Raw genomic sequence first — 13,526 nt, forward strand, 5'->3', positions numbered from 1 at the left:
CGCGCATAGGACTGGCCTGCCTGCGCCCACTGCCTACCTGTGTTTATCTCAGCCCCAGCCCGCGCTTTCACTTGCTTCCATCCTTTCCTCTTCTCTCCCACAATCTGTCGTCTCTTCTTGTTCAAGCCTGGAGACAGAAAGACCTTTGCCTGGAAAGCAGCATCGAGTCCGAGGGCTGTGTTCCCAGTGGGTGCCAGGGTGAGCTGCTGAGCTGCAGACCCCTGGCTTCAGAAGAACACTCGATTACATTGCTACGCGCTTCATTTCCAGGCTTTGGTGACAGAATCATTAGCCACACAGGGCTGTTTAATTAGATGGCAATTGGGGTAGGCCCCCTCCACAGCCCAGCTTTGCTCCCTGACTCCTGGTTTAGAGAACACGAATCACCCTTACAGTTGTTGGGCTGGCCTGGAGTCTGGAGAAGGGATGCAAGTGTCCGGAGAAGCCCACCTGGAGGCAAGGCTGTGGGGCAGTTGCTCATGTTGCAAAGTGGTCTTGGGATGAAAGCCGGTATAAGTGGTTCTCAAGTTGCTGCTTGAGAGCTCAGAACTGCTGGGACCTGACCCTTCAGGAACTGAATAAAAGTGCACCTCGGAACTGTCAGCCCCAGGCACGAAGATGGAACAGCCCTACAACAAAGGACCACAAACCCTGTGGCCTAAAACAACAGAAGTGTATTCTCTCCCAGTTCTGGAGGCCCCAAGACCAAATACAAGGTGTTGGCAGGGCCGTGCTCCCTCTGCAGGCTCTAAGGGAGGGTCCTTGTTTGCCTCTTCTAGCTTCTTGGTGGCTCCCAGCAACCTTTAGTGTTCACTGATTGTAGCTGCATTACTCCAGTGTTTGCTCCGTTTTCACATGGCTGCCTTTCCCATGTCCCTTCTGTGTCTGTGTCTAACACGCTCTCTTATAACACTAGGCACTGGATTTAGGGCCCACCCAAATCCAGCATGGCCTCCTCTTAACTTGACTGTATCTGCAAAGATTCTAATTCCAAAAAAGTTCACATTCCCAGGTTCCAGGGATTAGGACTTGAACTTTTTGGAGAACATAATTCTGCCCAGTACACATAACCAAGTCCAGATTCAAGGCCCTCAGAAATAGACTCTGCCTCTTGATGGGAAGAGCAAGGAAGTCACATTGCATGGGAGTGGGAGTGTGCACACCCAGAAGGGAAGATTGGTTGGCCATTTTACCATTGGCAACCCTCCTCCATTACCCACCCTCAGAAAGCATCTCCCCTGGTCCAGGCTGTTTCCTGGATAGCTGAACCAGTTCTTTATCCATGACAGGTCTGAGCCTTTCATTGCTTTCCCCTTGTTGAGCCACAGTTGTGCAATTCTGTTTAGGAAATGCCAAGAGACTCCCTGTTGAGTCCCCTGAGTTGCAGACATATTTCTTGTTCTCCTTGGAGAGCACCACGCTAGCTCTTGATGGTCTCGGGATCAAGCACCCTGGCAATACAGCAGTCTTTTCTCAGCTGGGTGATCCACGGGTATGAGGAGCCTGTGTTCACCAGATGGTCAGTATCGTTTCCAGTTCAGCAGAGCCTTTATCATGACTCCACATGGAAACAGTGCCCCCATCCCAGGAACCAGGACCTCTAGCCCAAGAGGGCCTAAGGTTTCAGAAATGGGATGCACAAATTCCCCAAATGGGTCACTGGGAATGATGGGAAGAACAGCCAACCCTCTTCCCGCTCCGGGTTCGTGGCACCACGCAGTGACTGCTGATTCCGTGCATTTGTTGCATTATGGAGTGATGCCCCCTAGCCCCACAGGACGTTACCCCTGAGCTGGCATCTTTGCTGAACCTTCAGTAAGCTCAGGGTGCTTCTGGATGTTGTACTATATGGCAGCACCAATGTCTCTCATGGTTATGTGCCTATTGTCACACCTTCCTTGGGAAAAGAGTCCCTTGCTCTGAAGCATTGTTGTGTGCCGTATCACCAACAGATCAGGCGTTCTGTAAGCCCTCAGATGGATTGCTGGCAAAGACACTGTGCACATGGAAGGCAAATCCCAATCCCAAGACCTGCCAATGACTGCCCCCTCCAAGGTGGAAGGAGTCCAATGTAATCAACGTGCCACCTAACCTCTGGGTGGTCCCCTTGAGGAACAGCATCACACTGAGGGCTTCAACACTTGTCTCTGCTGTGGGTGGGCTGGGCCTTCAGTGGCGGTAGGTACAGAGACAAGCCTTGACGAGAGGAAACCCTTGCTGTTGCGCTCTTCTACCACAGCCCCTGCCCTCGCAGGCCGTCGGACCGTGGACAGCCGCTGGCTGATCTCCACCCTCCACCTGGCAGATGAGCCCCTGCTCTTGCCCCACGCACCGCCGCTGCAGGGAGGTAGGGGAGGCGCTGGGGGAGAGCTGGGTGCCGAGTACTCTTCGTGTGTGCTCCCTTAGGCCCTTAGCTTCCTCCACACACCTCTTCTCCACACTTTCTTGTCTTTGACTGATACTGTAATTTATAGTAAGAAACATATGTACAGTTGACCTTGAACAACACAGGTTTGAACTGTGCAGGTCCACTTATACATGGAATTTTTTCAAGAAATACAGTACAGTACTGTAAATGTTTTTTCCCTTCCTTATGAAATTAACATTTTCAAGAATACAGTGTATATTACATGTAACATACAAAATATGTGTTAATCGACTATGATATCAGTAAAGCTTCTGGTCACCAGTAGGTTATTAGTAGTTAAGTTTGGGGGAGTCATAAAGTTACATGTGCATTTTATTTCTTTTTTTGATCGAAGTAGAGTTGCTATGCAATAAATATAGGTATACAACACAGTGATTAAATAGTTACCCACATTATTAAATCCTCACCCCCCCCCATAGTGCAGTTACTGTCTGCCAGCATAGAAAGATGTTACAGAATCATTGGCTATACTCTCCATACTGCACTTCCATCCCCATGACCAACTTATATTATGATTGAGATTTTTGTGCCCCCTCCCCTCCCGCCCCATTCCCCCGCAATAACCACCAGTCACTTCTCAGTGTTTATGAGTCTACTGCTGTTTTGTTCATTTTTGTATTGTTTTGGATTTAGATTCCATAGAAGTGAAAGCATATGGTATTGGTCTTTCAACACCGGGCTTACTTCACTGAGCATAATACCCTCTAGGTCCATCCATGTTGTGCCAAATGGCAGGGTTTCTTTTTTTATGGCTGAATAATATTCCATTTGTATATGTACCACATCGTCTTTATCCATTCAGCTGTTGACAGACACTTCAGTTTCTTCCATCATTTGGCTATTGTAAATAATGCAGCAACAAACATAGGGATGCATACATCTTTTCAAATTAATTATTTTGTTTTCTTCAGGTAGATTTCCGGAAGTGAATTACTGGGTCATATGGTATTTCTATTTTTAGTTTTTTGAGGAACCTCCCATACTGCTTTCCATAGTGGCTGCACCATATATGTGGATTTTTGGCTATGTAGTCACTAAAAGACCGCCGAATTCCTCAGGGGGAGAAACAACCACACCAAGAAGCGAATATCCAATCCAACCAAGAGATTTATTTAGCGACAATGAGGTGGCTGCCTGCCAGAGTGAGAGAGTAGCAATGTGGGCTGGGGAGCTTTGGCTTGTATATCCTATTAAGGCACTTGGCATGAGCTGATTGGTTATGGATTCGTTGGGGTCAGCTGGTGGGACTTTATTGGTCTGTGTCACAGAGGTTTTGTGTCATGAGCAGGAAGCTGAACCTAATCTCGGGAAACCAAAACTTAACGGTCGCCATCTTAGGTCAGGGAGTGTGGGTGTTGGGTGCCATTTTGACTAACAGTGACCACCCCTAACCCCTGCATTCAAGGGGCAGCTGTACTTGGTCTTGTAAGAATGGAGGGAGCGGAGAAAGGGATGGGTCTCACTGGAGGAACCCAACTCAAGCCAAATAAGGAAGAGAATGGTGAATGTCACTCAAATGATTCAACAGGAGGTCCATAGCCACAGGTCCCACCTAAAACATGCGTCACAGTACTCTCTCCCCAGCAACCCAGCATGACCAATCATCGGTGATTATGACACCCACACTGGCCAATTAGTTCTGTTTAAAATACCCTCAGGGCTCTCCCAGCGCCCTTCATGAGCCTGTCGCCCCTCCTACTGGGCGTGACTTCCTTGGCCTGTGCACGGACCAGTGAACCTCACCTGGGATTGCGCTAATAAATTTTTTTTGTCTCCTTTGTTGCCACTTACCTGGTCTGGTTTTGTTTACCTTACATTAGGTGCTGAAACCCGGGAGGACAGTGTGGGGCCCCAGTGGGCTCCCCCTCCTCTCCCGACCTGGGACCTCTCTCCAGAACAGGACCTGATCCCAGGGCCTCAGACAACTTGGTGAATCCCTTGTCTTACTTGCTCCCTCCTCCTACCCTCTGCAGGGTGCCCGGTCAGACATCGCAGCCACGTCGGGACGCCCCTCCGCCTGTGCCTATTTGGCTCCGGTATAGTGGAGACATCCCTATCTCTGGATCGCCAAACCTGTCTTTCCCATCCGTAACCAGAGTAGATCCGGGATGCTAGACCTACTTGTTTAGGGACCCAGGGACAGAGGAGATAGTCATGGGAAGCCAGCACTCGAAACCTGAGGCACAGACCTGGCTGAGGTGTCTTACTTCCCATCTCACTACTCTGGACTTATCCAAGGATATCCGTAAACAGAAGCTGATCTTCCTTTGTTCCCAGGCCTGGCCCCAATATCCTCTGGATAACCAGTCTCACTGGCCCCCTGAGGGAACTTTTGATTACAGCCTCCTCACCAATTTCAGCAACTATTGTCACCGGACTGGGAAATGGTCTGAGGTTCCCTATGTCCAGCCCTTTTGGGCATTGCACTGCCGCCCAGACCTCTGTGTCAGGTGTTCCTCGGCCCAGGTCCTCCTATGACAAACTGAGGGAGGCCTAATGAAAACCCAGCCTCTTTCCTTAATCACTTAACAGAGGCTCTTACCCTCCACACTCGTTCGGATCCTTCCTCACTGCCAGGGTCCATGGTCCTAGCTACCCACTTTATCACCCAGTCCACCCCGGACATACAGCGTAAACTAAAAAACGCAGAAGAGGGCCCCCAGACTCCACTCTGAGACCTGGTAAATATGGCCTTGAAGGTTTATAATGCCCAAGAGGAGGAAGCCAAGGCCATTCAGGCCCAGAGGCTAAAACAGAAGGTGGCCCTTCAAACCCAAGCCCTGGTCGCTGCCCTGTGGCCGGCACAACAGGGGCCTCAGAGCCCCTGCCTCAGGAAACAATCCGAGACCCGCATGCCTCCAGGAGCCTGCTTCAAGTGTGGCCAGGATGGCCACTGGGCAAAACATTGCCCCAACCCCAGGCCACCGACTCGGCCCTGCCCTGTCTGCACACAGAGGGGTCACTGGAAGTCAGAGTGCCCCCTTGGGATGAGCCATCCTCCGGCGACAGAGTTCCATGGGGAGCCGGCTCCCCCAATGGGCCCCTCCTCAGAACTCCTGGGTCTCCTGGACGACTGAAGCCGCCTGGACTCGGGCACCCCGATCACCCTTGCCGAGCCCAGGGCTACACTACAGGTAGCGGATAAGTCCATGTCCCTTTTGGTGGACACGGGGGCTACCTATTCTGTTTTACCCTCCTTCCACAGGCCTTTACATCCTTCCCAGGTCTTCGTTGTGGGAGTCCCTGGGACCCCCTCTAAACCTCTGGAAACAGGCCCGGTGTCCTGCCTCTTCGAAGGCAGCCCCCTCACTCATTCATTTTTAGTCATTCCATCATGTGCAGCCCCCTTGCTGGGAAGGGACGTCCTATCTAAGCTTGGGGCATCTATCGGTCTCTCCTCACACCGAGCCCCTCCAACTCCGGTCCTCGCCCTCGCCCTCGCCCAGGCTGTCTCCTCCCCTGAGCCCTTGCCTGACTTCCCCGTTTCCCCTGAGAAGGTAGACCCAGTGGTCTGGGACACTTCCACTCCAGTAGTGGCCAGCCACCACACCCCGGTCCTCATTCATCTCAAGGACCCCTCCTGCTTCCCTTCTCGGCCTCAGTTTCCTATTTCACACACCCACCGCAAGGGTCTTCAGCCCACTGTCAGTCGGCTTCTTACCCAGGGTCTCCTGGTTCCCACCCATTCCCCTTGCAATACTCCTATCCTCCCAGTCAGAAAACCATCTGGTGCTTATCGACTGGTACAAGATCTACGGATAATCAACTCCACTGTAGTGCCACTACATCCAGTGGTCCCTAACCCATCTACTCTTTTATCTCACATACCCCCCACTACCACTCATTTCACTGTCCTAGACCTTAAAGGTTCCTTCTTCACCATCCCCCTCCAGCCCGATTTCCAGCCGCTTTTTGCCCTTACTTGGGAGGATCTGGACACCCAGAGAACACAGCAGTTAACCTGGACGGTTCTGCCCCAGGGATTCCGCAACAGCCCCCACCTTTTTGGCCAGGCGTTGGCCAGAGACCTATCCCTCTATGACTCTGGGTGCAGCACTCTCCTCCGGTATGTAGATGACCTCCTCCTGTGCAGCCCCTCAAAAAAATCTCCCTCCAGGACACGGCCTCCTTCCTTAACTCCTGCTACAATGGGGATTTAGGGTCTCCCCCTCCAAAGCTCAACTCTCCACCGCACAAGTCACCTACCTAGGGGTGGCCCTAACCCGACCTCCAAGGCCCTCACGGTGGACCGCACCACCTCCACCAGGGAGCTCCAGCCCCCCACCTCGGGTGCTGAGATCTTGTCGTTCCTTGGACTGGTGGGCTTCTTCAGACATTGGGTCCCCAACTTTGCTATACTTGCTAAACCGCTATATGCCACAGCCAAAGAGACCCCCACCGGGCCCCTCACTTCCCCCTCAAGGGTAGCTCACGCTTTCGAGGATTTGCAGAGGAGCGCCCCTCTCTCCCCCCCCACCTCCGCCATGCTTCCCAATCCTCGCAAGCCTTTCACCCTGTTCACTAAAGAAGAAGCTGGAGTGGCAACTGGAGTCCTAGTCCAGCCAGTGGGGCCCTCATACCGACCAGCTGCCTTTCTATCCAAACAGACTCCACTGCCCAGGGATGGCACCCTTGCCTCCGGGCACTGGTGGCGGCAGCATGCCTATCCAAGGAGGCCTTGAAACTCGCCCCGGTCTCCTCAGATTTTGTCAGCAGCGACTGGTGGAAATCTCCCGAGTTATGGTTAACCAGATGCTGTTACACCAGTACTCGCCCCTTCCCTCCCAACCACCCCTGGCCAGATGCCTGACTAGGGAGCCGTTTTTCCCAGTAGTCACTCATGACCTTATTCACTGGCTTCGCTGGAAGGGAACTCCTAGGGAAGCTGAGGCCAGACCATGACCTGGAAACTCTGTCCAGCTTGTTTTCTCCAAGGAACCTTGACTCTTCATCATCTGTCATCCTGGAGTGATGCGGTTGCCGTCTCCTAATGCAGCCATAACCTTTGTGTTTTCCATTTCCTATGGGTCATGCCTTTGGTATTGTAGCCAAAGAAGTCATCACCAAACCCAAAGTCACCTAGATTTTCCTTAGATTATAATCTAGGATTTTATAGTTTTGCATTTTACATTTAAGTCTATGATCCATTTTGAGTTAATTTTTCTGAAGGGTGTAAGGGCTGTGGCTAGATTCACTTTTTGCATGTGGACATCCAGTTGTTCCAGCATCAGTTGTTGAAGATTATCCTTTCTCCATTGAATCACCTTTGCTCCTTTGTCAAAGATCAGTTGACAATATTTGTAAGGGTCTATTTCTGCTCTTTCATTTCGTAAAACTGAATACCCTGTTGATGGCATGGAGGAAGCAGACAGGGGCCCAGGGGGCTTCTCATGTTCTCTTTGAGAACATGTTCTGGCGCATGAGAACATGGGTATTTGCTTTTCTAGGTTTTTTTCTTTATTATAGATTCACAGCATATAATTACTCACTATCCATCAAACTTGTCCTCTCAAGGCCAATTTCACTTTGTTTATTTTAAAAATAAGCTCCTTAATACCTGTGAAACCACTGTCCAACTTGGCATGGGGCCATTACCAGTAGCTTACGTGCACCATCCTGACCCATGTGTCCCTCATACTTCTCAGTGACCGACAGCCCACATTTGGATTTATCATTCTCTTTTTAAAATTGCAATAGAGTATGTACAACACAAAATTTGGCATATTAAACATTTTAAAATACCATTTGGAGGTACTGATTCCATTCACAGTGTGCAACCATCACCACTATTTTCCAAACCCTTTAGTTGCACCAAAAAGAAACTATCCTCATTAAGCAATAGCTCACTGTTCCCCTCCTCCAGGCCCCTGTAACCTCTATCCACTTTCTGTCTTTATGAATTTGCCCATTCTACGTATTTCATATAAGTGGAACTGAATACTGTTTGTCATGTTATGACTGACTTATTTCACTTCATACACTGTTTTCAAGATTCATCCACATTCTAGCATGGATCAGAATTCCATGCCTTTTAATTGCCAAGTAGTATTCTGTTGTATGGATAGATCACATTTGTTTATCCATTCATTTGGTAATGGACACTTGGGTTGCTTCCCCTTATTTTGTTTTGTTTTTAATACAGCTTTATAATGTATTTATGTATGCCAAAAATTATATTTTTCAATTCAGGTTATTTGCTAACTTTATGCAAAAATTAGCCTATTGGTAGTCTCCCGGGCTTGCTTTTCTCTCCTCAACATTATATAACTAAGATTTTTTTCTATGATGTTGTTGTAGTTATATTCATTCATTTTTACTGATATATAATATTCCATAATTTGTTCACCCATTTTCTCATTAAAAGGCATTTCTGTTGTTTCTTGTCTGGTGCTCTTGCAACAGCACTGCTTTGAACATTTGTGTGCACAGTCTCCTGGCGCAACATATGAAATTCTGTCTTGCATATGTGCCCAGGAGTGAAAGATGTGCACATGTTCAACTTGACAGGTGGGACCTAATTATTTCCCAAACTGGTCCTACCAATTTATATTCCCATTAGATCCTTTGCGACCTACATCTTCTTCAACTCTTCAATTTTCAGACTTTTTCATTTCTGCCAAGCAGGTGGATGGAAATGGTCTCTCACTGTGGTCTGCATTTCCCTGATTACTGGTGAGGAGGATCTTTCCTTCAGTAGTTTCTTGGCTATGTGCATTTTCTCTTCTATGTTATACCCCATCTTGTCTTTTCCAGGTTTTGTATTGTTTTCTTTTTCCTTTTGCTTATTGATCTGTAGGAACTATTTATGTATTCTGGATACAAATCTTTTGTCAGTTACATGTATTGCAAATATTTTCTCTCAGTCTGTGGCTTGCCTTTTCAGTTTCTTTAAAAAGTCTTTGGTAAACAGAGGTTCCCAATTCTAACATAGTTAAATCTATCAATTCTTTTTTCTTTTTCCTTCTTCTTCAGATTAATGCTTTTTATGCCTGGTTTAAGAAATCCTTCCCTACACCAGGGTCAGAAAGATATTCACCTAGATTTCCTTATACGATCTCCTATAAGAATTTTAAAGTTTCCTTCTTGACATTTATATCCTTAATGCCTCTGGAAATGACTTTTGTGTAAGACATGATAAAGGGACCCAATCTCAGCTTTCCCCCACAGGAGTCACTGATACTTCCTTCTCCAGCTGTTGAATAATCACCTTCCTCCTCAATCTGCCTTGTCCCCTGTGTCACATATTAAAGGTCCATCTTTGTGGAGTCTGTTTTGAGCTCTGTTTTGTTGCACTTTCCAGTTTGTCTACCTGTGCTAATGTCAGGCTTTGTTGGTTATTATAGCTTTTAATAAGTATTGTTATTTGCTAGGCAAGTCCCACTCGTTCATCTTCAGGAGTGTATTACCTAGTTGCAGTATATAATGATATATAAGAAATATATATTTGGTCATTCAGTGTGGGTAAAATTGTAACATTTCCAGACTATCTCGCCTGGCTTTAGTACATCTGCATATCAATAGGCGTTCAGAGGTGGAAAGAAGTAAGGCTTTAGTGCATTTGCATCATTCCTCAGGGGTGGAGAGAAGGTCATCTCCTGTCAATGGGTAATGACCTGGGCAAGGAGGGCTTATCTGTACCTGAGAGGGGAGGGCTGGTTTTGCTTTTGCTGGAGCAGGAGAGAGAGAAGGCCCTGGACTGCAGTTTGTGAGCAATAAACTGATTTTAAACTTTATTTCTCCCTTTGACTGATTTTGGTTTTTAGAGGTATTTTGCCCCAGGATTTCCCTTCCCCAGACTTACATTTAGATAACCAGAATATATTTCTCAAATATATTGGTCTTCATCCACAGTCCCTGAAAACACTTCAGAGCCATAAAGGTGAAATTGGTGTCTTGTTACTAAATGAAGGTAACTTCTGGATGCCACCGAAGGGCGGGTGACCAAGAGGACCAACCATGTGACTAAAGGGTTGGAACCTTCAGTCCCCCAACCCCTCACCTCCAGGGAGGGGAGAGGAGCGGGAGGTTGAATCAGCCAATGCCAATGACTTAGTCCGTATGGCTATGTAGTGAAGCCTCTGTAAAAGAGGAGAGATGCTTGGTGCTTTTGGGGGAGCACCCATGCATGGGGAGGCAGATTAAGTGCTACTGGGCTTGGCCCCAAGCTCCACAAAGGTAGAAGCTTCTTTGTTTCGGAGCTCACTCTGCATCTCTTCATTTGGCTGTTGATTCGTATCTTTTCTCATATCTTTTAATAAACTGGTAAATGCAACTAAGTGCTTTCCTGAGCTCTGTGAGCGGTGCTAGCAAATTAATAAAACCTAAGGGGGGGTTGTTTGAACCTCCGATCTGTAGTCAGTCTGAAGTACAGCTAAACAGCCTGGGTCTGGCGACTGGTGTCTGAAGTGGGAGTTGAGGGGCAGTCTTTTGGACTGAGTCCTTACCCTGTGTAATCTGATTCTCTCTCTCAGTAGATAGTGTCAGAATTGAGCTTAATTCTCTCTCTCAGCTAGTGCCTGAGAATTGACTGCCATTGTGGTGTGACGTGAGTGGATCTGGAAGTATGGATCCGCAGGTGATGGAGTAACAAACTTGATACCCTTATGGCTACACGAATCACACGGTTTATTTTGCAATTTCCTTTCACACAACACTCAAAGGGGGGATTAAGCATATCTGAAAATCACACATATCACAGATCGGTACATCTCATACCGGTCACGACGGACGGTTCGGGTCCGGGCTGTCCCAGTCAGCCTCTCGTCTGTCCCGAGGGGAAAGCGATGCAGCCGAGGCTGTTCCAGCGGAGTGACGAATCCGTGACGGCGCAGGAGCGCAGGCAGAGGAGCAGGAGCAAGCCTCGGAGCACACATCTGTGGTCCGGCATCAGGGACCCCTGGGACGAGCTTGCCGCAGGGGCTCTGTGTGCAGTCCCTTATGCAGTCCAGTCCATCCATCCGGGTGTCGGAGATAAGAGGGTGCAGTCCACATGTGGTGTTACCCAGCTCAGGCATTCACCGGCATGCCTGACATATGGAGTTATCTGGTTTGGGCGTTCACCAGTACACCTGTTAGGGTGGGGTTTGTTTACAGAGGCAGTCAGAGTGAAAGCAGGCAAGCCTGACATAAGCAACTCCATACTGGAGACCTGACATAAGCAACTCTGTGAAGGATACTCATCAGGTGGGAGGGACACCCAACCCGCCCATGTTGGATTTGTCTCAAAATACCTAGAAGCCGTCTTGAACCTTGCTCTAACATAAAGCTAACAAACCTAACACCTAAACCTACTAAAGAAAGAAAAAAGACAAAAAATAATCTCTGGATAGCTCACTTTTGAATATGAGTGCAAAAATTCTAAAAAAAAAGATAATCAAGTGGGTCCCAGCAATATAGCAGAAGAATAAGATACTATGTATGACCAAATATGGTCTAGTACAGAAGTACTAGGGTAGTTTGACATCAGGAAATCTTTTCATGGAAGTCGTTACTCAAAACACCAGAGAAAATCACTTGATCACATTAGTTAGGTGCTGATAAGGAATTTGGTAGCATTCAAGGCTCATCCCTTTAAAAGAGAGTATGAATGTACAAATGTGGTGGTGAGAGACAGCGCTTTGACCCCGCAGTGAGCCAGTTCCACACTGACATATTCCAGATAAGACTAGTGCACTCTGGCCAAGTGCAGGGTTTTCTCTGAAATGGTAAACCTATAAGCCTTGTGCACATCAAGAGCTATAAGGCCTGGGGAAGATTGGGAAGAGATGGAGCAGAAGCCAGGAAGGGATGCATGTAATTGAAAGGCAAAAAGCATAGCAGAGCAGCCAAGTGGAAGCAAATCTCAGAACACAAGAAACAAAGTACACTTCCTTAGGTAAGGGACTCATCCTGAAGTGGTAACCTTACATGCTTTGCATAAAACAGGAGCTTGGAAATCTGGGGTGAAGAGAGTGGAGATTGATCAGAAGCCACACTGTGGGGCTGGGGGTGGGGGAAGGTGCAGTGCAGTGTACACATGTGAAGAATAGCAATTGGCCTAGTGCCGAGAGAGTGCAGAAAATACTGATTTATCAGTATTTCCCCTATGGTTAGTGATTTTTGTGTCCCATTTAAGAAATCTTTCCCAACCCTGAGATCATGTACATGTTCTCCTGCTGTCTTCTACAAGCTTTCTGGTTTCGCCTTTTATTTTTGCATTGACAAAACAACTGTAACTGAGTTTTGTGTACAGTGTCAGGCAGTAGTCAAGATTTTTTTCATTAAAAACGAGACAGAACAAAACACTTTCAGGCTGGAGATGCTCAGTAAGGCTCGGCAGGGTCTTATTACAATGTCCAGTTTGGTTTTCTTTATTGTTTTTAACAATGCCAGTGTGGGTAAAACTGTAACATTTCCAGAGTATCTTGCCTGGCTTTAGTGCATTTGCATATCCTCAGGGGTGGAGAGAAGTTCATCTCCAGGTCAATGGGTAATTACGTGGGCAACCAGGGCGTGTCTGACCAGAGAGTTTAAAGGGAGGGTATTGCTTGCTTCCTTGCTTCTTCAGGAGCAGAGGAGAGAGACAGCCGTGGACTGCAGTTTGTGAGCAATAAACAGGTTTTAAACTTTATTTCTCCCTTTGACTGATATTGGTTTTTTAGAGGTATTTTGCCCCAGGATTTCCTCTCCCTGGACTTACATCTGGCAGCAGTCAGCAGGGTGCCTCTGAACCCAAAATCTGTCATAATGGGTGTGACCTTTGGGAGGGCTGCTCCTTTGGATGGTGGGGAGGCCCCAGCAGATGCAGTGGCAGAAGGTGCTGCTTCACCTGTTATTATCCCCCCAGCTGTGGGGCTTCCAGCTTGGGAACCCCTAGTGGGGAATTGGTCTAGGGTAAAGTACTTCCTAGAGGGGTGGGTCCTTCCCCAGAACTGGGGAAGGGTGGAAACACCGGAAGCTGTGGAATTAGCCCCCCGTGAGTTGGAAGACAGCTTGGAGACTTTAGAGGGCTGTGCAGCTGCTGGCACTGTAGGTTCTCTTTTCATCGAGTTAGTGGAAAATGTTATACAAGAGAAAGAGAGGATTGTCAAGGGACTCAGGCAGGAGAGAGACACACTTC

Source organism: Manis javanica, chromosome X (assembly GCF_040802235.1).
Source record: "Manis javanica isolate MJ-LG chromosome X, MJ_LKY, whole genome shotgun sequence".
Classification (NCBI taxonomy): Eukaryota; Metazoa; Chordata; class Mammalia; order Pholidota; family Manidae; genus Manis; species Manis javanica.